The 27910-nt window shown below is 38.6% G+C and overlaps 1 long non-coding RNA gene across 2 annotated transcripts in view; it reads left to right on the forward strand.

The window, feature by feature from the left end:
• Positions 1 to 27910, forward strand: part of LOC101907877 (uncharacterized) — a 226325-nt gene that overhangs the window by 139256 nt on the left and 59159 nt on the right. For both annotated transcript variants that reach the window (XR_009494191.1, XR_009494192.1), the window contains exon 4: positions 25764 to 25846. This is a non-coding gene — a long non-coding RNA (uncharacterized lncRNA). The remainder of the gene's footprint in view (positions 1 to 25763; positions 25847 to 27910) is intronic.

Raw genomic sequence — 27910 nt, forward strand, 5'->3', positions numbered from 1 at the left:
GAAAGCTGTTTGTGTAGCAGGTCCATTTCTGAGAGAAGATCAATGAGATTGGCTTCAACTTCAAAGAATGCTCTTTTCCAAATATTTCACATTTATTAGCAGGGAGGAATCACTCAAAGGGATAAAAATATGCTGTGGTTTACGGAGTAGCTCAGAATCTACTGACAATCGTAGTTTATGTTTGCAATTTGTTCAGGGCCCAATAATCTGGTTTTGCTTGAGAGATGATTTGCTTTATAAAGGAACATCTACTGTTTCTGATTATCCTATTCACAGGACTACCTGACCTCAAGAGCAAAATATTTCATTGGTCCTTCCTGAGCTTCTTCCCTTGGGTGTTGTCGTAAAATGTCGTAGCTCCATGAGCTCTTCCTTGGTCTGTCGTACATGGTGATTTTATAATTGAAGAATCAGCACCTGCTTTAAGGCCAACAGGGGCAGAGACTTCAGGCTGACCTCTTTTTTTTTTTTTCCATGTTTCTTAATGTCTTTATTTATTTATTTATTTATTTAAATTTTATTTTATTTTTAAACTTTACATAATTGTATTAGTTTTGCCAAATATCAAAATGAATCCCCCACAGGTATACAGGCTGACCTCTTTGGGGTTCCTTTTACCTCTCAGTCTTGGCTTCTCACCTTCTGGCTGCTGTAACTGTTTTGTGATAACTTCACACTCCCGGTGTTTGTAGTTTACTTAGTTTATATAGTGATTTTCAGCAGGAAGATTAATCTAATTAATACAAGTGGCCATACCATAGCATATCATAGCATTTCTGTTTTAAAACCATACTTGTATATTTTCTATTTCAGGAACAGTAAATGTTTCCTCTCCTCCTTCCTGAACTTAGAACTAATGCTAATCCAGGTGCAATAGCAAAATTTGACTTCTCTAAGCTTAGGAAATCAAAGCAATAAAGTTTAAGTCATAAAAGTGGGACTCCTTGGCAAACTTTCTCCTGTCCGAATTGTTTTTAGTCAACTTATTAGCTGCTACTAGCTGACCATGGCATCTCTCCAGCTTTGCTCTTGGCTTAAGGTTTGTTGTAAGCTGCCCTTTCTCTCTCACTTGAAAACTGAGGAGTCTCTGTCCCATACTGTCAACTCAAATTGCTCTTTTGTATCCTCTGAGAGGGTCTTCCCTTGTAGCTTAGTCAGTAAAGGATCTGCCTGCAGTTCAGGAGACCCGGGTTCGATCCCTGGGTTGGGAAGATCCCCTGGAGTAGGAAATGGCAACCCACTCCAGTACCCTTGCCTGGAAAATCTCATGGACAGAGGAGCCTGGTGGGCTGCAGTCCACGGGATCACAAAGAGTCGGACACGACTGAGCGACTAACACACACCCACACATCCTCTGAGAGCTTAGAGCACCTGATCCTGTTAAAACAGAGTGTGCTATTAAGTAGCCTTCTTTCTCTAATGTGCATGTGTGTGTGCGTGCTTGGTTACTCAGTCGTGTCTGAGTGTGCGACCCCATGGACTGTAGCCCACTAGGTTCCTCTGTCCATGGGATTTCCTAGGCAAGAAAACTGGAGTTGGTTGCTATTTCCTCCTCCAGGGGATCTTTCTGAACCAGGGATCAAATGCACATCGTCTGCATTGCAGGTGAGCCAGCTATCTCTAAACTCCAGTCTTTTTCTGCTTCTTCATTTTCTGCTTTTTTAAGAACTTTCTAAAATTCAGGCCTTAGATGCCACTTGATACCTCTGAGGCATTTCCCATTCCCCATAAGAAAGAGCCCAAACACCTTGGACTGGTAAGGACCTTCATGAGCTGGTCACATCCTACTTTTTCAGCTCCATTTTCAGGCTTGCTTTTACCTGTATCAAAGGTTCAATGTCTCGAGATTTTTTTCATGGAACTTTTTTGTGGAACATGTCATACCTTTCCTGCTTCTCTAGTTTGATCATGTTGTGCTTTCTTCCTTCCTTCTTTCTTTCCCAGAAGAAATTCTACTTGCTCATCAAGGTCCACTGAAACATCATCTCTGCTGTGAAACTTTATTCTCTTCCTTCCCAAGTTTCAGGGGCCCTGGAGAACTGTGATGATCCTGCTGTTGCTCTTTTTACATTTTAAGAACTTGAAACTACTGCTAATTGTTCTAATGGTTTTCTTCTGCTGGTCTGTTAGCTTCTGAAAATAGTGCTCAACAGGTAGTAATGGCTTTACAAGTGTTTGTTTTCCATAACTGAACTGAGGTGAAGACCAGGGTTTGGCCTGGGTCTCAGCCAGTTCTTTGGACAGAGGACCAAGTGTTTCAGGCCCAGCATGGAAGTCCCTGGGAAGGCACTTTGGGTCGAATGGGTCATTTAGCACTTGTCAGCTCATAGCATCAAGGTAGCTGTCTGCTTGCCCTTATGCCTTGTCCAATCCCAGACATTATTAAAAATATCAATTTTTAAGTACAAAAAGTTCTTTGCCTGCTGTGCTTAGTCGCTCAGTCATGTCCAACCCCAGGGACTGTAGCCTGCCAGGCTCTTCTGGGAATTTTCCAGGCAAGAAAACTGGAGTGGGTTGCCATGGTCTCCTCCAGGGGATCTTCCCAACCCAGGGATCCAAACAGGTCTCCTACATTGCCGGCGGATTCTTTACTGTCTGAGCCACTAGGGAAATTCTTTGCTTAATCTCTTCAAAGAAACTAAGTTTTTATACTCTTCCATGTGAAAAGGATTGCACAGAAATAATAATACTAATATTTTCTCATTCAAGGTATAAGTTGTGCATATCTCTGTTTAGTTCTGAATTATCATCAGGGTGTAATACCTGGTAGTTCCATGATTCCTTAGTAAGTTAGCTGACTTCTACCTGGGGGTGAATATTTTTTAGCAATTGAGTTCAGGGGTATTTGGTTTGCCTTTTTAGATTTAGGTGATTTTCTAGCTTATGCTCTGAAGGTCTAAACTGTAATGGAACTTTGAATGCAAAAGGACATCTGCTTGTGCTTGAAGAAGTGGAAAGATGAGATCTCAGTGCTCTGGATACAAAGCTTCCCAAATGCATACTGTGCTATAAGACTGAAGAAACTCCAAGAAAGAAAATAAAACCAGTGAAATCCTTTAGGGCACACCTTAGGATACTTTAATCAGGATGGAATGGAAAAAATAGATTAAATACAGTTATACCAGGAGAATTATAGAAGGAAAATAGGATATTGGATGTCTCTTTGAAGAGCTGAAGGGGTTTCTGCTGCTTTCAGCTGTTGGAACTGTGCTCTGGGTTGTGCTGCAGTGGTGGATGCAGGGGGATGAAGATCATCAACCAAGTTCTAAGAATGTCGGGGCAATCCAGTGAGCAGGCACTGAGCTCAGCTCCTGATCAGCAGAGAAGCCAAGGCTAGGGGAGGAGTGACAGGGTGGCTCCCTTGGGTGTGGGTGAGTGGTGGTCTTCATGGGCTCCTGTCAGGCCCCAAAAGTAGGAAAAGCAGCAGACACTCTTCCCCAACTACTGTCTTATTCTCGAGGGCAATTCAAAATAGAAGCTTCTCCAGTCTGAGCTACACCGGACTCCAGCGGAGAACTGCTGGGGCTAGAAGTCCCTCCACTTCCCCAGCTCAGCACCACTGCTCTTCAGGGAGCTTGGACGACTGCTTTCTGTATGAAAAGTGGAAAACTGGAGAAACAGCAATTCTATGCTCCTGAAACTGAATAGTCTCAATGAAAGGAAGTATGGGATTGTGTGATAGATGGGAAAGCCTTTAGATGACTCTAGCATATGTGTATCATAGCACTGACGCTGATCAGCAAATGTATATTCCAATAAGACAAGAGGATGCAGAAAATGTTAACTGGAATGAGGGTGGGATGGTGGAGTCAGAATCTCCTACAGAGATTTTTTTGAACAGTTGGAGTCTAACTTCCCACCTCCACAGCAGGAAATTATGATGACTCTTCTAGGGAAGCTAGAAGCAACCTTTCCCACTTCTCATGGAGGCTTTCTCTTGTTATTTCTAATTGTTTCTACATTCAGTGATTCTTTTTCTTCGATGCATAGATGACTTTCTATTGAGGCATAGCACATAGAAAAGAAATCATGTGAACTAATTGCATGCACAGGATCATATGATACTATCAGGACGTTTTCATGACTTTGCACAGATTATGTTAAACGTACCAGATGGAACTCTGCACTTTGAAACTGGAACAGCAAGGCCAAACACTGACTGCTCTCCCCACCCCCGGGCCTCTCTGGCGCTGCTTGAACCTCTTCTTTCCCTGAGGTTCATCGACCTTAAATATTTGGTTAAAGTGGCAACACCGCTCCATTTTTCAGTTTTGGAGAGAGGTACACATGTCAACACTAATGATCAGTGTTTCTCTTAATCTCAGATGCCAGCCAGTATGTTAAACCTCTATCCATCAATTCTGAGTGAGCTAGGATTGTATGATGAATACTTACAGATTTTCTACCCTGCTGGGTTCTTGAAGAACTTTAGTAGGAAAAAAAAAAAAGTTGGCTCCTCGCCTCTGCCTTGAATTGTAAAAATATTCCTCTGAATTAGCATACTTCTCTGAAATGTCCCCATATGTTGATTTTTTTTTTAAGGTGTGCATTAAATGACAAAAACTATTAGAGCCTGCTCTGAGTCAATATTGATAGCCATCAGATCAGGAACTTTCTCAAGGAAATTAGATTTAACATGAACCATCAGAGAAGAAAAATATTATTCACCAAGCATTCAGCCCTCAACCTCTAACAAATGTTATCCCAACAAGCAATTTATTCTCCAGAGAATGAACATAACTTCAATTTAATTCATCATTATTTATTATTAATATGGAGAAATATACATTAAAAGAAAAAAGACCCTTTAAATTTCTCCAAGGCCTTAGAGAGAGCTGATTTTTCGATACTTAATGCAAACATTCCACATTCACTGGTTAAATGAAAAGCAACATTAAATGCCACTCTATCTATAGCACATTTTTTGTTTATTGCATGGAGCTGGCCTGAGGCTTGTTTAAAAAAATACCAGATGTGTTTTTGAGAAATTTATTTGTCTTTGTGTGATGACAGATGCTCTTTGAAATGACAAAGTATGTAATAGCAGTTGGCTATTTGAAATCAGGAAATTCAATTTTTTCCCCAAGTCACATCTAAAAGACAAAGCTCACTAAGGTTTTTTGTTTTTTTTTAATGTGATCGCATTACAAGACTGCCACTTTAAATTATTGTTCCCTGGCTTGGAGGACTAATTAATTCTAAAAGGCAAAGGGTTCATTTAAGAACCATTTTCCTATTTTGATTTAGGTGTTGTGTGGTATTAACATAAATTATTCATCTATGCCATAGTCTCCCGGAGAAGGCAATGGCACCCCACTCCAGTACTCTTGCCTGGAAAATCCCATGGACAGAGGAGCCTGGAAGGCTGCAGTCCATGGGGTTGCTGAAGGTCGGACATGACTGAGCGACTTCAGTTTCACTTTTCACTTTCATGCGTTGGAGAAGGAAATGGCAACCCACTCCAGTGTTCTTACCTGGAGAATCCCAGGGACGGGGGAGCCTGGTGGGCTGCCGTCTATGGGGTCGCACAGAGTTGGACACGACTGAAGCGACTTAGCAATAGCAGCATAGTCTCCAGTCTAAGCCAAGTTCTTTTTCTCTGTTCCTTAAAACTGAGGATAACACACAGGAGAATGTGACAAATTTTTCACCTTTTAAGTGTGAGAAAAGATTAGCATTCATAAGAGGGGAAAGTCTCTGCACTGTTTAAGTAGTTATTATACACCTGAGAGGGTATCACTGGTTATGGTGCTAACAAGGGTGAAAACATAGAGCCACATAATTATCAAATATATTCCAGTGGTTGCCGAAGAGAGAAAAGTTGATAGTATGGTATATAGATGAGTGTTTGGAAATTAGCATTCTTTTACTTGGTTAGTAGGAGTATAAGTTGTAAGACACAGTAGCAGGGGACAATTTCATAACAAAACATTGAAAAATAATTTTGAGCCAGAAATTTTACATCTAGGAATTTATTATAAAATATGCTTGCAAAGGCACACAGATGTCAATATTTATTGCAATACTATTGCTATAGGAAAAGTGACCTAGATATCTAACCAATATGGGTAAAATTAATAATGATTTATTCACTTAACAGTAAACTTTTATATGAATGCTAGGATACCACTTGGGTAAACATAGGAATATATATACACACCCACACACACATACATATACATACCTACTTACAAACATACACACATGTATGCATTCATGTGAAGTCACTTATATCCTTTTCTCCACAATGTATCCGTGCACTATTTCTGAAAGAATGCATGGGAAACCGCTAAGCTATCTCTTCTGAGAAAAGAAACTAAAGGCTAGAATGGGAAAATAATACACATTTTTAAATTTACTATAGTTCTGTGTTGTCAAGAGTTTTGTCCATAAGTTGCTTTTTATAGTTATGTAAGTATTTAAAAATATAATTTTTTCAGAAGAGTTTATTTTAGGATAAACTCTATATTCTTCTTATCTTACACTGTATGTCACTAAGGACAAAATCTCCCAATAGGCTAGCTGGAAAACATTTGAGTTGTGGTCAGCTCTTGCTGTTTGAGAGGTGAAATAGAGAATGCTCAACACATTTAGGGCTTCCTTTCTGGAGTGGTAGAGAGAGAATGAAAGTGGTGGGGTTGGTCAGAAGTGGATTTATCTTGTCATAAATTGTCTGCCTAGCACCTTTCTTTTCCTCTAGAAATGACAAGTTCTCCCTTTGAGAATTTCTCTTCCCTCCCTCTAACTGCATTTCCACAGAAAAAAAAAAATTTTTTTTTTAACCTAACTATGACTCTTTAGCCAGGGTCGCCAAAGAGGGCATTAGATTTAAGCCCAGCCAAACAGATCCTTCCCTGAGAACAAGTTAACATGAAGTACACACACACACACACACACACACACACACACACCCTTACCCACTTAACACTTTTCAAATTAGAAAACGAGAAGTTAAGAATATTTTAAAAATTGTTTATGTTGTTATTGTTCAGTTGCTAACTGATAACACAATAACTCTTTGTGACCCTGTGGACTGCAGCACACCAGACTCCTCTGTCCTCCACTGTCTCCTGGAGTTTGCTCAAATTCATGTCCATTGAGTCAGTGATGCTATACAACCATCTTATCCTCTTCCATCCCCTTCTCTTTCCCCATCACCCGCTTCTACCCTCAATCTTTCTCAACATCAGGGTCTTTTCCAGTGAGTTGGCTCCTCATATCATGTGGCCAAAGATTAGAGCTTCTGTTTTAGTAACAGTATTTCCAATGAATATTTAGGGTAGATTTACTTTAGGATTGACTGTTTTGATCTCCTTGCTGTCCAAGAGACTCTCAAGAGTCTTATCCAGCACCAATTCAAAAGCATCAGTTTTCAGGTGCTCAGCTTTCTTTATGTTCCAACTCTCACATCTGTACATGACTATTGGAAAGCAATAACTTTGACTATATGGACCTTTGTCAACAAAGTAATGTCTAAGCTTTTTAATATGCTATTTAGGTTTGTCATTGCTTTTCTTCCAAGGAGCAAGCGTCTTCTAATTTCATGGCTGCAGTCACCGTATGCAGTGACTTTGGAGCTCAGGAAAATAAAATCTGTCACTGCTTCTACTTTTTCCCCTTCTATTTGCCATGAAGTGATGGGACCAGATGCCATGATTTTAGGTTTTTTTAGTGTTGAGTTGTAAGCCAGCTTTTTCACTCTCCTCTTTCACCTTCATCAGGATGCTCTTTAGGTTTTCTTCATTTTCTGCTGTTAGGATCGTATCATCTGCATACTTGAGGTTGTTGATATTTTTCCTGGCAGTCTTGATTCCAGCTTATAATTCATCCAGTCTGGCATTTTACCTGATGTATTCTGAATGTGAGTTAAATAAGCAGGTTGACAATATACAGCCTTGTCGTACTTCTTTCCTAATTTTGAACCAGTCTGTTGTTCCATGTCCACTTCTAACTATTGCTCCTTGATCTACATAACAAGTTTCTCAGGTGACAAGTAAGGTGGTTTGGCACTCCCATCTCTTAAAGAATTTTCCACAAGGAAAAGCAGATATATAATAATTACTCCCATAGCTCTTTTTGTTGTTTGTCATTTTGATATTATTCCAAATGTGGGTTACAGTAATAGCTTTCATTTTGCCATCCCTGATATCTTTAAAGGAGAAATTCTTTTCAAAGAAATCCAGAAAATTAAAACAAACTTTAGTCAGAAATAACAAATCATTTGAAACAGTTCTAATGAGGTGGATGAAACCGGAGCCTATTATACAGAGTGAAGTAAGCCAGAAAGAAAAACACCAATACAGTATACTAATGCATATATATGGAATTTAGAAAGATGGTAACAATAACCCTGTATAAGGGACAGCAAAAGAGACACTGATGTATAGAACAGTCTTTTGGACTCTGTGGGAGAGGGAGAGGGTGGGATGATTTGGGAGAATGGCATTGAAATATGTATAATATCATATATGAAACGAGACACCAGTCCAGGTTCGATGCACAATACTGGATGCTTGGGGCTGGTGCACTGGGACGACCCAGAGGGATGGTATGGGGAGGGAGGAGGGAGGAGGGTTCAGGATGGGGAACACATGTATACCTGTGGCAGATTCATTTTGATATATGGCAAAACCAATACAATATTGTAAAGTTAAATAAAATAAAATTTTAAAAAAAAAGAACAAATCATATCTCATTCCATACAACTTGCAGAGCATTGACATCTAGTGCTGTTTATGGTATATGTAGCAGATGCACATATATGCTAAAGTAATTTCTTGGCATCTTCCCTCTAGCCTTTTAATGCCACGGGCTTACCTGGCAACCACCTAGTTAGCACCAGTTCTAGGGCTCCTCAGGCCAAGTAGCCAGCCTCATGGGGACCCAGTCCCATCTACCAAGAGGCCCAGGACCTGGTCCTACCCACTAGAGGGCCAACCACAGCCCTGGCATCATAGCTCCTTCTGCTAGAAGGCTGTTAGCAAAACCCCTCCTCCACAACCAGAAGGCTGATACCAGTCCCGGGAGCTGCAATCAGCCCCCGCAGGGTGTAGTCCTACTCCCTAGTGGCCAGCCTCCACACAGGGCAGGGCCTGGAAGCCAACTACCTAGGCCAGGGGCCAGCACTGCGTACCAGTGTACCCACGGCAGGCAGCCTTGCCACAGCAGAGTGAGCCACTCAGCTCATAAAGGGGACACCCTAGATCCACAGCCTTTTTGGCACCAGGGGCCAGTTGCATGGAAGACAATTTTCCCATGGACCAGGGGAGGGGGGTAGGGTTTTGGGATAGTTCAGCACGTTACATTTATTGTGCACTTTATTTCTATTATTATTACATCAGCTCCATCTCAGATCATCAAGCATTAGGTCCCAGAGGCTGGGGACCCCCGCCTTAGATCATATAGCTGTGGTGAGCTGAGAAGAGTGTGTCACTGAGTCCACAGAACGTCTCCTATATAAGGCCTCTTCTCCCAGAATGGAATGTAACTGACTTACACAGTAGACACAGATAAACACAGAGAATTTGGCAAAATGAGATGATAAAGGAGTATGTTCCAAGCAAGGGACAAGATAAAACTCTCTAGAAGAAAAGCTAAGCCAAATAGAGATACCCAGATAAGCCTACCAGACTACCCACAGTAGTCAGCGAGTCAGCAGAAGAACCGCACAGCCGTGTATAGGACACCCTTAGAGTATACAGCTCTGAAGACCAGAGGGGAGTGGGCCCCTGAGACTCATAGGTTATCTACAAGAGTCCATTTTTTTCCACAGTCAGGAAATGTAACCAATTCACCAAACACTTAGAAATTTAAAAAAGCAAACTAGGCTAACTGAGACAATAGAGAAATACTTTCCAAATGATGGGACAAGGTTAAAACCCCAGAAGAAGAATTAGGTGAAGTGGAGATAAGCAATTTACCTATAAAGAGTTCAAAGTAGTAATCATAAAGATGCTCAAAGAACTTGGGAGCAAAGGGGATGAACACAGTGAGAAGTTTAACAAAGAGTTATAAATAAAGAAAAGCTAAACAGAACTGAAGAATACAATAAAAATACACTAGAAGAGATCAGCAGAAGATTTGACGATAGAGGAATGGATCAGTGATTTGGAAGACAGGGTGGTGGAAATCACCCTAGCTGAACAGAAAAAAAATTTTTAATAAGGACCATTTAAGCCTCTGGGACAATATCAAGCATTGTAACATTTGCATTATAGGAATCCCAGAAGAGAGAGAGAGACAAAACTTTTTTGAAGTGATACTAGCTGAAAACTTTTCTAACCTGGGAAAGGAATAGATATCCAGGTCCACGAAACACAGAGAATACCAAACAAGATCAACCCAAAAAGATCTATACCAAGATACATTATAATTAAAATGGAAAAATTTAATGATAAAAAAATTTTAAATTAGCAAGGGAAAAGCAACTCATTTTGTACAGGGAACCTCCACAAAACTATCAGCTAGCTTTTCAGCAGAGACTTTGCAGTTCACATGTATTAGCATGATACACTTAAAGCAATGAAAGGAAAAAAGCTACCATCAAAATACCTAGCAAGGCTATTATTCAGATTTGAGGTTAAGGGAAGTTATTTTATAGGCACATACAACCTAAAAGAATTCACCTCTAAACCAGCATTATAAGAAGTGTTAAGGGGGACTTCTCTAAGTGGAAAAGACTGCAATTAGAAATATGAAAATTACAAAAGGAAAAATCTCATTGATGAAGGCAGATATACAGTAAAGGTGGTAGATGAACCATTTGTAAAGCTAGTAGGAAGGTTAAAAGATGAAAGTAGTAAAGATCACCTAATAGGTCCACAATAAATAGCTAAGGGATGCATGAAACAAAAAAGATGTAAACTAGCGATGTCAGAGACACTAGTGTTAAAATTAAAAGGTCACGTACTGCATGGGAGAAGGTACTTGTAAAGGATAATCTGGCAATGGGTTAATATCCTAAATATACAAAGAATTATACAACTCAATATAAAAAAAGAATAATTTGTTTTCAAAAATTGGGAGTTTTATATCGAACCCAGGTCTCCTGCATTGCAGGTGGATTCTTTTTTTTTCAGTTAAAAAAAGTTTATTTTTTAATATAAGTTTATTTATTTTAATTGGAGGGTAATTACTTTACAATATTGTATTGGTTTTGCCATATATCCACATGAATCTGCCACGGGTGTACATGTGTTCCCCATCCTGAACCCCCCCTCTCACCTCCCTCCCCATACCATCCCTCTGGGTCATCCCAGTGCACCAGCCCCAAGCATCCTGTATCCAGCATTGAACCTGGATTGGTGATTCATTTCACATATGATATTATACATGTTTCAATGCCATTCTCCCAAATCATCCCACCCTCGCCCTGTCCCAGAGAGTCCAAAACACTGTTCTATACATCTGTGTCTCTTTTGCTGTCTCACATACAAGGTTATCATTACCATCTTTCTAAATTCCATATATATGTGTTAGTATACTGTATTGGTGTTTTTCTTTCTGGCTTACTTCACTCTGTATAATAGGCTCCAGTTTCATCCACCTCATTAGAACTGATTCAAATGTATTCTTTTTAATGGCTGAGTAATACTCCATTGTGTACATGTACCACAGCTTTCTTATCCATTCGTCTGCTGATGGACATCTAGGTTGCTTCCATGTCCTGGCCATTATAAACAGTGCTGCAATGAACATTGGGGTACAATGCAATCCCTATCAAGCTACCAGTGGTATTTTTCACAGAACTAGAACAAATAATTTCACAATTTGTATGGAAATACAAAAAACCTCAAATAGCCAAAGAAATCTTGAGAAAGAAGAATGGAACTGGAGAAATCAACCTGCCTGACTTCAGGCTCTACTACAAAGCCACAGTCACCAAGATAGTATGGTACTGACACAAGACAGAAATATAGATCAATGGAACAAAATAGAAAGCTCAGAGATAAATCCATGCACCAATGGACACCTTATCTTTGACAAAGGAGGCAAAAGTATACAATGGAGAAAAGACAATCTCTTTAATAAGTGGTGCTGGGAAAACTGGTCAACCACTTGTAAAACAATGAAACTAAAACACTTTCTAACACCATACACAAAAATAAACTCAAAATGGATTAAAGACCTAAACGTAAGACCAGAAACTATAAAACTCCTAGAGGAGAACATAGGCAAAACACTATCCAATATAAATCACAGCAGGATCCTCTATGACCCACCTCCCAGAATATTGAAAATAAAAGCAAAAATAAATAAATTGGACCTAATTAAACTTAAAAGCTTCTGCACAACAAAGGGAACTACAAGCAAGGTGAAAAGACAGCCTTCAGAATGGGAGAAAACAATAGCAAATGAAGCAACTGACAAAGATTTAATCTCAAAAATATACAAACTGCTGCAGCTCAATTCCAGAAAAATAAACGACCCAATCAAAAAATGGGCCAAAGAACTAAACAGACATTTCTCCAAAGAAGACATACAGATGACTAACAAACACATGAAAAGATGCTCAGCATCACTCATTATCAGAGAAATGCAAATCAAAACCACTATGAGGTACCATCTCACGCCAGTCAGAATAGCTGCAATCCCAAAGTCTATAAACAATAAATGCTGGAGAGGGTGTGGAAAAAAGGGAACCCTCTTACACTGCTGGTGAGAATGCAAACTAGTACAGCCACTATGGAGAACAGTGTGGAGATTCCTTAAAAAACTGGAAATAGAACTGCATTATGACCCAGCAATCCCACTGCTGGGCATACACACCGAGGAAACCAGAATTGAAAGAGACATGAGCAGGCGGATTCTTTACCAGCTGAGCCACAAGGGAAGCCCAAGAATACTGGAGTAGGTAGTCTATCCCTTCACCAGTGGATCTTCTCAACCAGGAATTGAACCAGGGTCTCCTGCATTGCAGGCAGATTCTTTACCAACTGAGCTATCATGGAAGCACACCCCCCACCCCCCCCAAAAAAAATAAGCAGAAGATGTGAATAGACATTTTTCTAAAGAAGATATATAGATGGCCAACAGACACGTGAGAAGATGTTCAACATCGTTCATCAGGGAAATGCAAATCAAAACCCATAACGAGGCACCACTTCACACCTGTCAGAAAGGCTATTATCAAAAAGACAAATGGTGGAGAGGATGTGGCAACAACGGAACCATTGTGCCATGTTGATGTGGTTATGAATTGGTATACCCACTGTGGAAAACAGTCTGAAGCTTCTTCAGAATTTAAGGTAGAACTGCCATATGATTTAGCAATTCCACTTGGGTAATCTGAAGAAAACAAAAACATAGATTTGAGAAGATATATGCACCATAAATTCATTGTAGATTATTTACAGTAGTCAAGATATGGCAGTAATGAAGGGTTCACTGATAGATGAATGAGTAAATACATACACATACATACATGCATATATACATCTATTTATCACACACACACACACACACATATATATATAAGCACACACAGTGGAATATTAATCAGCTATAAGAAAGGAAAAAATTTGCCATTTGTGACAACATGGATGGAACTATAGGGTATTATGTGAAGTGAATAAGTCACACAGAGAAAGACAAATATGTGGAATTTTAAAAAGCAATGAACAAACTTAACAAAATAGAAAAAGAGTCATAGATACAGAGGACAAACAGGTGGTTGCCAGACAGGTAGTGGGTGGGAGGATGAGTGAGATAGATGAGGGAGGTTAAGAACTACAAACTGCCCGTTACAAAACTAAATGAGTCACAGGATAAAATGTAATCATTTCATGATGTATGCGAGTCAAATCATCATGCTATATACCTTAAACTGATACAGTGCTATATGCCAATTGTGGCCTAATAAACCTGGAAGGGGAAAAAAGAGAATTTGAATCGTTTCTGGATGGTTCTCCTGAGAAAAGAGCAGACCTAACAACGTTAGTAGGATCTAAGTAGGCATGATACAGGGTAGGTTCAAATGTGTAACGATCAAAACCTGGGCCCTGATGACTTGTCAGACTCAGAGATGTGTTAGAGCATGAGTGAGCACGTGTACCAGCTACATGGAGCAGCTGTGCCCAGCAGCAAAGTTGTGAGAGAGGTTCCTAGAACTGCATGCTTGGGCCAGATTTTAAAAAGCCATAAATGACATGATGATGGCAGTGTTTAAGCCAAAGAGAGCTGATGACTCAATGAACAAAACGGAACTAGGGAGAAAGTTGTTTTATATAATTCAGTCTAAGGGATGACAGGGGTGTATAAATGGGAACAGGGACATAAATTCATCACCAATCAGTAATTGTGATAGCAATAATGAGTAGTATTCACTTATTCAGTATTTGCTCTGCATGGGTACAATTCTTTTTTCACTTTGATTTTTTAAATTATGAAAGTATGATAACACATTTACAGGAGACTGGGAACATACAAAGTTATATATAGTTCCACTATATATTACAGTTATTTTTTAAGTAGATAAATTCAAGATTTTTAGTTGGAGTTTCAGTACCAAAAATTGAAACTGAAAAATTAGTAGAATGAACATACAGAGAAGTAGGAGGCTATAGTAGACCCAAAAAGCACTATCAACCAGTTCAACCTAATTAAGATTTATACAGTTCTCACCCACCAGTAGGTGGATGTTTTTGAAAGTACAAAATTTTCATGCTCTAAGGGTATTGAAATCATACAACATTGGTTTTCTTATTACTGTGGAATTATGTTAGAAGTCAATATCAAAAGATATTTGAAAGTAACCCACATATTTTCAAGTGCAGTGTGACATTTGCTAAGAGAGATTTTGACTTAGCCATTGAAAGCTTCAATAAAGTTAGACGACTGAAAAAACACAGAGGGGACTGCAGAGAAGGGAGCATTTAAAGGAGAAATTAATATCAAAATGAGAAATTAATATCAAGGATACTTAAAAAAAACCATATATTGGGAAAATAAATATCCACTTTTTAAATGATGGGTGTATCTGTTGTCGTTGGTATTGTTCAGACCTTAAGTTGTGTTCAGCTCTTTGAGACCACATGAAATGCAGCACACCAGGCTTACCTGTCTTTCACTATCTCCTTGAGTTTGCTCAAACTCATGTCCATTGTGTTGTTGATGCCATCCAACCATCTCATCCTCATCCGTCACCCCCTTCTCCTCCTGCCCTCAGTCTTTCCCATCATCAGGGTTTTTTCCAGTGAGTCAACTTTTCACATCAGGTGGCCAAAGTATTGGAGCTTCAGCTTCAGCATTAGTCCTTTCAATGAATATTCAGGACTGATTTCCTTTAGGATTGACTGGTTTGATCTCCTTGCAGTCCAAGGGACTCTCAGGAGTCTTCTCCAGCACCACAGTTCAAAAGTATCAATTCTTCAGCACTCAGCCTGTTTATGGTCCACCTCTCAAATCTGTACATGACTACTGGAGAGACCATAGCTTTGACTATATGGACCTCTGTCAGTAAAGTAATGGCTCTGCTTTTTAGTAGGCTATTTAGGTTTTCATAGCTTTTCTTCCAAAGAACAAGCATCTTTTAATTTCATGCAGTCACCATCTTCAGTGATTTTGGAACCCAAGAAACTAAAATTTATCACTGTTTCCATTTATTCTCCATCTCTTTGCCATAAAGTGATGAAACTGGACACCATGATCTTAGTTTTTTGAATGTTGAGTTTAAAGCCAGCTTTTTTGCTCTCACCTTTACCCTCATCAAGAAGCTCTTTAGTTCATCTTCATTTTCTGCCATTAGAGTGGTGTCATCTACGTATCTGAGTTTCTTGTTACTTCGCCTGGCAATCTTGATTCCAGCTTGTGAGTCATCCAGCCTGGCATTTTGCAAGATGTACTCTTCCTAGAAGTTAGATAAGCAGGGCGACAATATATAGCCTTGACTAACTCCTTTCCCAATTTTGAACCATTCTGCTGTCCCATGTGTGGTTCTAACTGTTGCTTCTTGACCTGTGTACAGGTTTCTCAGGACGCAGGTACAGTGGTCTGGTATTCCTATCTCTTTAAGAATTTTCTACAATTTGTTGCGATCCACACAATTAGTGTGGTTAATGAAGCAGAAATAAATGTTCTTTTGGAATTCCCTTGCTTTTTCCATGATCCAGTCATGTTGGCAATTTCATCTCTGGTTCCTCTGTCTTTTCTAAATTCAGCTTGTACATCTGGAAGTTCTCAGTTCTCGTACTGCTGAAGCCTAACTTGAAGAATTTTGAGCATTAAATACAATGTGGAGTCTTGAGTAAGGTATGAGAACAAAAAAATGGGCACTAGCATATAATTTTGTGAAATTTGAACAAAATCTATCCTTTAGTTAATAATACTGTCTCATACATGGCTTCCTGGGTGGCTCAGTGGTAAAGAATCTGCCTACGAGGCAGGAGATGTGGGTTTGATCCCTGGGTGGGGAAGATCCCCTGGAGAAGGAAATGGCAACCCACTCCAGTATTCTTTCCTGGAAAATCCCATGGACAGAAGAACCTCGTGGGCTATAGTTGATGGACTTGAAAAGAGTTGAGCACAACTTGGGGACTAAACTACCTCCACTGTATCATATGTTAATTTCCTGTTTCTTTTTTTAAACAACATATCTTTATATTCTCAGAATTGGATCAGAAGTTTCAAGCATCATTTAAATTTTTTTTAAAAGTCACTAAGGTAATAAATTTTCTAGACTTCTAGCAGTAATATTAGATGCCAAAATACATGGAACTATATCAAAGTTTTGAGTGAATATAAATTAGAAATCTAGTGTTCTGTTCATACTGAATCAAGCAAGTGGAATAAAAATATCATAACATTTTGGCTGGGCAAAAATGCATAAATTATCTAAAATATATGTTATACATACTATGTATATGCAAATACTTTTCTACTACACTTGATAAAGGCTTGAGAAAGAACAATAACAATAAAAAAGAGAGAGAATTTGAAAAAAGTAAGCTAAGTGAAATGGGAGCCCTGAACATGAAATAGAAAAAATGAAACAAACTAGATAAAAATAAAAGATTATCATACCCCATATCTCTTCTATAGAAAGAAATGACTGTGGGCTTTGAGGAGCTCAGGAAAGTTTATCATAGAGAAAAGAGGTTTTCACTTTTATTGGTAAGAAAATAGAAACAGCCACAGACCAGCTTGGTGATGTGCCAGAAGTACATAGCTGGGGGAGCTTGGGCTAGTGTCCATGAAATAATGTCTTATGAGAGATGACACACTGCCTCTTCAAAGATACTAAATTGTTAGTAAATGCTCCGGGAGTCACAGACCTGATGCATTCGACAAACTAGATGAAAACAAACAGTTTCACCAAAGAAGATGAGTGGTTTGGTGGGTAACTTAATTGCTCATTGTCTCACCAGTTGAAATAATTTTCTGCCTAGAGACAAAGCCAGATACAATCTGAAAGTGACCAGAGCAGGAGTTAAAGTGAACACATAATGGTAGAACTACAGTGTGTATCACACATTCTGAGTTCATTTCTATAAAGTTATTCCACTGTCTCCTGATAGGTTCTGGCCCACCATGCCAAATTCTGGCAACTTGGGGTTATTATTATTTTGTTTGTCTCAAGAGAGAAAGGCTTTCACTCAGATCCAGACATCTGTTTGCTCTTAGTGCCCTTGTTTCTTTCTGGGCTTGCCAACTTTGTCAATTTAAATGTGTGTTTTAAAATATTCCTTTAGTGTGACAACTGAAGTTGGCTGGTGATAAAATGCGGCACTGTAAGCATAACTGGGCAAAAACCAAACAAGCAGATCAAAATGGCATGGATAGATACACGTGAAACTCAGGAAAAAATAGGATCTATGCGTTCTTGCAGTTTTGTTTAATAAATGTCTTTGTGGCAGGATCAATTGTAAGTCAATAAAAATGTGTTAAAAAGGAAATCCCTGATACTAAAAACAGAATTCCCTGCTTGTTGATTTAATGTAATTTGTCTTTAAAGCCATTTCTAACAATAGACTATCAAGTAAGCACCCATGAATTTTTTTAAAGTGAATTTTGAAGTTAAACAAATTTTCATATGAACCCTTAAACTTATTTAGAGAATTTATACCTTCTAAATTCAATGTAAAATTTAACTGAAAGTCAATTCAGACTTAAAATTGTGTGTATTTTATAAAAGATCTAATGCTTATTTGACAATTCATTTGGGAATAAAAATAAAAATGGCAACCACAAGGGAAAAGGGAACATCGAAGATTTATTTTTCCAAGTGATAAAGACTTCTAACAATATAAAATAATTTGTTTGCATAGACAAAAATAATAAACATTTATACTTGATTGCTGAGGAGGGCTTGGCAACCTACTCCAGTATACTTGCCTGGAGGATCCCATGGGCTGAGGAACCTAGCAGACTACAGCCCATTGGTCGCGAAGAGTTGGACACGACTGAAGCTACTGAGCACGACACACACTTGATTGCTGCCCTTGTGTGTGCGTGCTGAGTCACTTCAGGTATGACCCCATCAACTGTGGCCAGCAAGGCTCCTCTGCATGGGATTCTACAGGCAAGAATCCTGGAGCCAGTTGCCATACCCTCCTTCAGGAGATCTTCCAACCAGGGATCAAACCCGCATCTCTTATGTCTCCTCCATTGGCATGCGACTTCTTTACCACTAGCACCACCTGGGAAGTCTGAAAGATAGCTTGAAACTAAATTTTTTGTTAAGGCCCTAGAGGTCATAGCAGGCATATTGTCCTCAGAGGTGTGGAGCTAGTCGTTTGGGGGATACTTCTTTGTAGATATAGACTCTTGTGGTGGGGGCGACATTTGGAAGTCTCATGGTGTCAACTTATTTTTGAATATTCTAAAGAGTAAAACTAAAGCTACTTTGAAATTACTTTTTAATTTAAGAACTTCAAAGCCTATAGCTACTTAATCAGAAGTGTGTGTGTGTGTGTGTGTGTGTGTGTGTGTGTGTGTGTTGTATGAATTTAAAGCAACAAATTAAACCTCTTTCCTTTCTTGAGTAGGGCAGCTATCACACACTGAAAACTTGCTTCGCACCACAGTCAAGCATGTGTTAGAGGGGAAAGACAACTGATGAGAATTAAACCTGAATTCATAGGGAGAGCACGGGCCTGCATAAGTGAAAAGCCTTTGTTTAGGAAGGAAACAGGGAAAGACCTAAAATGGATTGTTTGTTTCCATTGTACTTGAGAAAGAATTAAGATTCAGAATTTCGAATACCATCGGAAATGACTACCTTTAGGGTACCAGTACATAAGGGAAAGGCCTGAATATCTAAAAATTCAATCCCATTGTCAGATTCATAACAATAAACAATGACAATGTTAAAAATGACTATAATCTTTAAAGAGCTGAATCTCTGCCATGACAAGGAAAAAAGATTACTCACTTTTAGACTACAATCGTCTAATGTTGCAGGAACTTATCACTCACAAAAAGAAGACAACCCTTAAAGCAGCAGTGTCCTCTGGACTATATTGTTTTATGGTGTTTATGCTTCCTTAGCATAGATACATGATCATTTGAGCATTGCCATAGCATTTGAAATTGTTTAGTACTTTGGGGAAAAAATGCTTTCATCTTCCATAGGTCATGGCTTTTCTCCTTGCCTTCAGTTTCCAGGAGTCTGTTTCGAGCTAGTCCCTTATAGAGTTGGCCTGGTCTCTTGTGGGTTACCTTTGAGAAAGAGTATCTTTGGACCTTCTCTCATATAACTTCCAAGCTTCCTTAAAAGACATCCTCCAAATTCACTTTAAGAGCAGGACTACAGGAATTTTAAACCACCAGTTTACTGCCACCACCTCCCTGCCCCTACCCCAGACCATCAACTACTGACTCCTGTGACTCTTCCCACTTCTCCTTCTTAAATGTAAATTGCGTATCGTGGAGCGCTTAGAAAGCGATGGCCTATTTAAAATAAAGCTGGTCGTTCAAGGTAACACATTGACTAAACATTAGATTATAATCTGTTATTCAGTCAAAAGGCTCAAGAGCAGGCTTTCACACCCTCACCTTGCATTTAGAGGAGAAAGAAGCACATTGCAGAAAGGAGAGAGTACTGCATAAATAGGAAATTAAGACACAAGGCAAGCTTTCTAGATTTCTCAGCTTCACTCTGAGTTGGCTTTGCTGGCCTTCTAACAAGCAGACGTTGTACCTGGGTGGAGAAAAACAGTCAAGATCAGTAATACATTTCTGCCTTGAAACTGTGAAACCTGACAAGATTTATAGTTCTTAAAAAAAAGGTTTCATGCTGTTAAAAGTAGGATCTGTAAACAGAGGCGGGTATCTAAGATGGGGTATCAGAGGTTATTACCTTGTCCTGCAAGTCTATCTTTTGGGATCCTGATCTTCTAAACCCAGAAGTCATGCCTGCTAAGCCCCATGGGGCTGCTGAGCTGGGATTGATGGGCTTTATCTCAGGTTTGGGGGATGAAGGGGGGTTGGGATGTATATCCTGCAGTTCTCACAGGCAGCCGTCTAGTGTTCTTCCTGTAGGTTCAGCTCAAATTCTCTCGACTCTCAAGTCCCTCTGCCTGGATCCCTGCTTTTTTTAAAAGAAGTTATTTACTTTTAATTGAAGGATAATTGCTTTACAGAATTGTGTTGGCTTCTATTTTTGGGTCGCAGTTTCTGTCATTGCCTGCTTCTTACTCCTGCTCTTGGTCTCTATCTTCTGCAGCTGTTCCCTGAACACTGTGGGCTCATCTCTCTGACACCAGTGCCTGCTGGGTTAGACTGTTTTATCTCATGTTCCGGCCATGAGTGACTTGATATTCTGCTTTGAACATCCTCACAGGACTCTTCCTCTCCTGGATCTGCTTTCTGGCCACTTGGCCCAGTGGGTCCCTCTACTTAGCGCCTTCTTTCTTTGTCTATCCTCCAACTTCCATCAGATTCAGGTCCCCCTCTGGGGATTCTCACACTGCCATCACTTGGGAATTTTTGATACCCTGTTTTATTCAGGGAAACTGTAAGCCAGTGGGTTTGTTTATAGTCAGTTGTTGAACCTCTGTTATTCCATACATGTTTTGTGCCTGCATGCTAAGTCGCTTCAGTAGTGTCTGACTCTGTGCGACCCTATGGACTGTAGCCCACCAGGCCCCTCTGTCCATGGGATTCTCCAGGCAAGAATGTTAATGTTTGGCAGAAACCAACACAATTCTGTAAAGCAATTATCTCAATTTAAAAATAAATAAATTAAAAATTAAAAACAAAAAGAATATTGGGGTGGGTTGCCATGCCCTCCTCCGGGGAATCTTCCTGACCCAAGGATTGAACCCATGTTTCTTATGTCTCTTGCATTGGCAGGCAAGTTCCTTACCACTAGCGCCACCTGTGAAGCTCTTACATGTATTATAGCTGGCTCTAAATCAGTAAATCATAAGTCTTTAACAAAGATGATAGGAAATTCAAGTCATAATAACACAACATTATCATTTTACAAAGTTTGAGTTTGGATTCAAGTACATTTAATACGTTTTCAAGTTAGCTTTAGATTATCAGCTTCAGCCATGTTTTCTGATGGAAGAAAAAGAATCTCTCATTTATTACACAAAATACTTACATTGTCACCAAGTAAAAGTTGTCTGATAAGCTCTAGATAAATCATAAGATCTTATTCAATTCATTTCGATATTTGGAAAAACCAGTACAATATTGTAAAGTTTAAAAATAAAATAAAATTTAAAAAAAAAAGTATTGGAATTAAACTTCACAATAAACTTTGCAGATAGAAATACCTTTACAGCAGAAAAAAAAAAAGATCTTATTAGGAGCATCTGCCTGCAGTGATATGAGAAGAGAGAGGATACGTGAGTGGAACACTTGCACAAGTTGGAAACATTTTCCTTAGTGCAAGTCTAGACAAAGAGGAAAAAGGAAATAAATTATGGCCACAGAGCAGAAATCCACAGTCTGCAAAAAGGCTGCGACTGTGTGTATATGTGTGTGTGAAAGTGGAATTTTTTAGTAATTATTAGGAAAAGTTAATTTATTGATATTAAAGGAATTTGTCACTGATTATTTGTCAGGAAATAAATTAAGGTCCTAAATGACTCATCTGTTCCTTTAACAAGTGTAATTGTGGATTGGAGAATCATCTGAATGCAAGAATATCAGTTCACCTCAGCATGAAGCAAAGGTGGGGATTTTCACATCTTCACAACAAACTCCCAAAGTTACGTAAACTCATAGATTCTTGATTACCATAAGTTCAATTACAATGATTCTAAATTTGGAAGATAGTCACATAAATTTCCTCATGTAATTGAATGTCTGATAAACAAAGCCCTAAGTTTTGTAACTTGGATAGCATGTTGTCTGTGCTTTGAAAAAATTTAAAACATCCAGATCAACAATTAGGTCCTTCCAGTAAAACAACTTTAGACATGGAATGTGGAAGTACATTGTTTGGGAGTTTCATTTTTATTTAGCTGAGTTACTAGTGATTGATTATCCCAGAAAACCTACATTTGTTAACCCAGAAAGACTAGGATATATGTTAAAGTGTTAGGTTAGAAATTTCATTGATTTGTGGTCCTACTGATTTCTGTCTGAAGCAGCATTTCAAAGTTTATTAAAAGATAATCGCCTTCTTAGCACTGGTATTTAACATTTAGGACAAGAAAAAAAAAAAAAAACGGGGAAAGTAGAATGGAATATTGAAAATAACTGTATACACATTTCTAATATTTCCTAGTTCCAGATCTGTAATAAGTTTCACTAAGCTTATCCATTAAAAAAAATCCCCCCCTTTTTTAAATGGGAGATTGTTACTTATTGGGAAAATAAAGTCTATTTTAATGGAAATTTGATTCTTGACAAACTTCTAGATTTAACTAATGGTGGGAAACCCTTCCTGTGAAAGTAACCAGTACTAAGGCAGACACTACAGGATAAAGTAGTGTAACAATTGGTGTTCATCATCATCACCAGCAGATGAAAAGGGCAGACCCAGGACAATCAGAACATATACTTTTCTACAATGAATTCATGTCAAATTCAAAATTAGGTCTATCTTCCTGACTTTAAATCCCCTGAGAACATAATAAGTATGCCAACCTTACAAGTTCTTATTTTTTTAATAAAAATCTTTTTTTTGTTGTTTGAGTTTTTAAAAGCATGTTTATGTGACAGCACATAAATGTTTGTGTAAAAAGGGCATTATGACAGTTGATACCACAAAGATTACAGTAAGAAAAAGCACTTTATGACAATATTTCACAAATTCGCAAGAATTACTTTAATATACAAAGCAATTGCTACCATTCTGAACACAAAGCAGCTAATATGTACATAGTGCTAATAAAATGCATTATAACTCAGTACATTTTTTCTCTTTACACAAAGCACAGATTTAGGTTAAAAAAAAAAATTAAAACAGGGATGCTTCTAGAATGTAGGGAATTTTATTAGAAATATATTTTCCTCACTATAGTTACTTATTATGTGAAACTAGAATGTCAATACATTGTTGAAATATTCTCATTTCTTAAGACTATAACTCGTTAACCACTATATGTGACCAGCATTGTCTTTATTTTAAACCTCTAAAAATTTAATGTTAGTTTTCTAATTGAGATTTTTTAAAGCTTATGATTGAATTACAACTGTTCTCTGGTTACTAAGGCAATCTGCATGCAAAATTAATCAGTCAGTGATAGTCAGCATCTTGTTAACATATCTGGTTGACCAGGCAGTTATCTCCAAGTTAATTTCAACTGAGTCCAATTAGGATTTGATCAACAATGAAAATGATGATAATACATGATACAGAAGACATTATTATTTTCTTATTTTATTTTTTTAGAAGACATTATTTTAAATCTTCAATTGCATTTTCACTTTGGGGACATTAAGAAGGATAAATACATCTTATACCATGCTTTCTTTTTGCTTTTTTAGACATATACAACATCAACAGTCTCTAGATCTGGCTGTAGGTTTTAAAATGGATTATTTGAAATTGTTGAAATTTAAAGATTTGATTTAAACATCTTTTTTTCATCAGTGTATTTTTTAAAACTAACATTTAAAAAGAACATTGTACCATGTACATTGAATCAAAAAATATACCATCCATTCCTTGCCCTTGAGTATTTAACACTAATATAGAAAACCCACAACTGGAACTTAAACACATTCTCCAATATCCATGAGGCAAGAACTGTGTGTTTTGTAACATCCACAAATCTACGGAACTGTGCTTAGAGTAGGTCATTAAATATTTGTTGATCTTATTAATAAATGAAAGGGAGAACTATTTATCAGAGGACATTATAAATAACCAGCATGAATTTGGATTTGATGTTTTGAGCAACAGAGAGCTGTTTTAGCTGATGAGCTTTAATATAAACAAAGCGTTTAAAGAAAATCACTTACTATTTGAAAGTAGCTTCCTAGGGCAAAAGCTAAAGTAATTTTCTTCTCTAATTTTGACTGACATATTTAATTTTATTGGTTTCCTTCCAAAATGGCTCTCAATTCTATTCAGTTTTCTCAATTGTCATTTCTCTGCTGTAATTGATGCCAATGTCACATCTAAGCAGGATAATGGAAATTGTGTTAAAGCCAGATGGCTTGTCTTTTAATTCTCAGTCACCTACTATCTGCATGACCTTGAACAGATCATTGTGCCTCAGTTTTCTCATCTGTGAAAGGGAATTAGTACCTACTTCATAGGGTGGCTGTGAGGTTTGAAGTAAGTACAAAGCGTTTGACACAGGGCCTGGCTCATAGTAAGCCTCTATTAACCACCACTGAGGATTATTATCATTCCCACTGCTGTTGCTCTATCCATTAGCCTTCTAACTAGTCTAACATCCCCTAGTTTTGCTCCCTTCTATTTCATTCTCTCTAGTGCTGCCAGAGTGATCCTTATAAAATGCCCCGCCTCAAACCTTCCAGAGGCTCCCCTTTGCCCTCCCCAAAATGTGTCAACTCCTAAACATGGTCACTCACCCTTTTATCACAGTCAGCCCCTGCCCCCACTTGGTAAGCCTTCAACCTTCAGCTGCAGCTCCATACTGAAATTCTCCCTGTTGCCCCTATGCCTTGGAAGAGGCAGTTTCCTCTGAGTGCAGAATTCTTTCCCTCCCTGTCTCCTGCAGACTTCAACTGTCTAACTCTTACTTACCCCCATCATACTGAGCATTAATACTCCAGGTAGCCTACCTTGGCACCGTAGCCCAGATTGGGATCCCTGCTCCATTATGCATTATTGTAATTTCTTGTGTAATAGTCTGTCTCCACCTTTAGATCCTAAACTATCTGGCTCAGTATTTTCTCTGCAGGATCTATCACAGAGTCTAACCCCATAGTAAGTGTTTGAGAATGTATTTTTGTATGAATGAATGCATGGACAAATGAGTGGATAATTACATGATTTTTCATAAACATCAAAGCTTATTCTTCATATAAGTAAGAGCTCCTCCATCTTGCTTTGTCCCTTAAAAATGGGAAACTACTTCTCTGTTCCTAAATATGGTACCTTGTTCCCTGCCTTTATGAATGCACTCCTGCATTCCTTCTGCCTCCGATGTTCTTCTCCACTTGGCACATGTGCATCCAGCAGTGAAGAGCTGCACGACCATCATCTCTTCCATGTAATTCCTTGCTACAAATACCCGTCCATAGAGTTGCCCAGCCATTCATCTGAGCTATGATTGGGGTTGATGCATGCTTCTGTGATTTCACTCTGCTACATATTTTTATGTATATATCCTAACTAGAGTATATGAATCTTGAAGGAAGGATTCAAGTCTTATTTTTCTTTTCTCCAGAGCTCACAGAGTACCTAGCACCCATGAGTATTTCAACAGGTAGAAGTTGAATCAGAAGTTAAATCTCACAGAAGCCAACAGAGGTGAGTTTAAGAAGGAAATGCTGTTGAGTATTGCCAGATGTGATGGGATAATCCAGAGACACAAGAATTGATGTGATGGGTTGTATTATATAAAACACTAACCTCAAATGTAGGGGAATTAATAGAAGAGATTACATGATAAGCAAGTAGAAGACTTAACATAGTCCTTTCTGTTAAGCACAGAACATCTGCCCCATAGTAAGAATTGCTTTATTATTAGTAGCAAGTCTCCTATCTGAATGTCTAGTAACAAGCTGTATGAGGATATTTTCTTTCTCTTATTCTAAAACTCCTGTTAGCTTTGTTGTGAATACTGACATATGAGAATGGTGAGTCACACTGTTAATTGGCCCTTACCTGATCACCACAAAATATAATCATTTTCTCAAATCTGTGTATCTGATCTTGCAGCATGGCTATTTTAGAAGACAATCCTTAAAAACCAAACTTGTTGAAAAATTGTGCTTATCTCATGAAAGAATACCATTGCTGCTGCTAAGTCACTTCAGTCGTGTCTGACTCTGTGCGACCCCATAGACGGCAGCCCATCAGGCTCCACCGTCCCTGGGATACTCCAGGCAAGAACACTGGAGTGGGTTGCCATTTCCTTCTCCAATGCATGAAAGTGAAAAGTGAAAGTGAAGTCGCTCAGTCGTGTCTGACTCTTAGCGACCCCATGGACTGCAGCCTACCAGGCTCCTCCGTCCATGGGATTTAGGCAGATATTTTAAAATGTCATTTACTATTTGTAATTTAAAATTTTGAGGAGGAAGTGTTAGGAAAACACAAATGAAAATAAATGTGAACTATTTAACCCCAGGTACAACCTAGATAGCACATTCAAAAGCAGAGACATTACTTTGCCAACAAAGGTTCGTCTAGTCAAGGCTATGGTTTTTCCTGTGGTCGTGTATGGATGTGAGAGTTGGACTGTGAAGAAGGCTGAGCGCCGAAGAATTGATGCTTTTGAACTGTGGTGTTGGAGAAGACTCTTGAGAGTCCTTTGGACTGCAAGGAGATCCAACCTGTCCATTCTGAAGGAGATCAGCCCTGGGATTTCTTTGGAAAGAATGATGCTAAAGCTGAAATTCCAGTACTTAGGCCACCTCATGTGAAGAGTTGACTCATTGGAAAAGACTCTGATGCTGGGAGGGATTGGGGCAGGAGGAGAAGGGGACGACAAAGGATGAGATGGCTGGATGGCATCACTGCCTCGATGGACGTGAGTCTGAGAGAACTCCGGGAGTTGGTGATGGACAGGGAGGCCTGGCGTGCTGCGATTCATGGGGTTGCAAAGAGTCAGACATGACTGAGTGACTGATCTGATCTGATCTGATCTGACTGTCCTCTCACATCCAATTCACATGTGTTTGGCAAGTGTGCTGGACTGAAAACCTTGAACTCAAGCACTTTGAAAAAATCATTTGCATATTTTTTTTTTTTAAAGCAGTTACAGATATATTGGACAGGTCTCAGATTGATTCTGTAAACAGAAAAGATGGAGAAGCAAATGATACATGGTTAAGATCATGGGCTCTGGAGTCAAACTTTTGAGTTCAAAACTCATTCCACCCTTTCCTTCTATAGGACTTTTTTGGCAAGTGGCTTGATTTGTTTTCTTACCTGTAGAATTCACAGGTAAGGTAAAATAATGTCACCAAACTCAGAGAGTAATTATGAGGTTTAAATAAGACTCTGCTTTGAACAGTATCTAACACATTGTTAAAGGCTCATTAAATACTTGCTGTTATTATTATTATTATTATTATTAGTTCTACCTAAAGGAATATCAACAAAACACAGCTAATTTAGAATACAGGGAAGATTTGTTAAGACTATTATTAAGAATTGTTATATTTATTTTCTACTCTGTTCTTGATGCTGAGCCAGATGTTCTAGCTAAATGATTTCATTTAGCTTCACAATGGTAGTGTATAAGTATTATTAACCCTATTTCATAAAAAAGGAGTTTAAGACTTAGAAAAGTTGCAAAACTTGCTCAAGATCACAGTACAGACCCAGATTTCAGACCCCGATATGTTGGGTTCCTAAGCCAGCACTCTC

This window comes from Bos taurus, chromosome 4 (assembly GCF_002263795.3).
Source record: "Bos taurus isolate L1 Dominette 01449 registration number 42190680 breed Hereford chromosome 4, ARS-UCD2.0, whole genome shotgun sequence".
Taxonomy (NCBI): Eukaryota; Metazoa; Chordata; class Mammalia; order Artiodactyla; family Bovidae; genus Bos; species Bos taurus.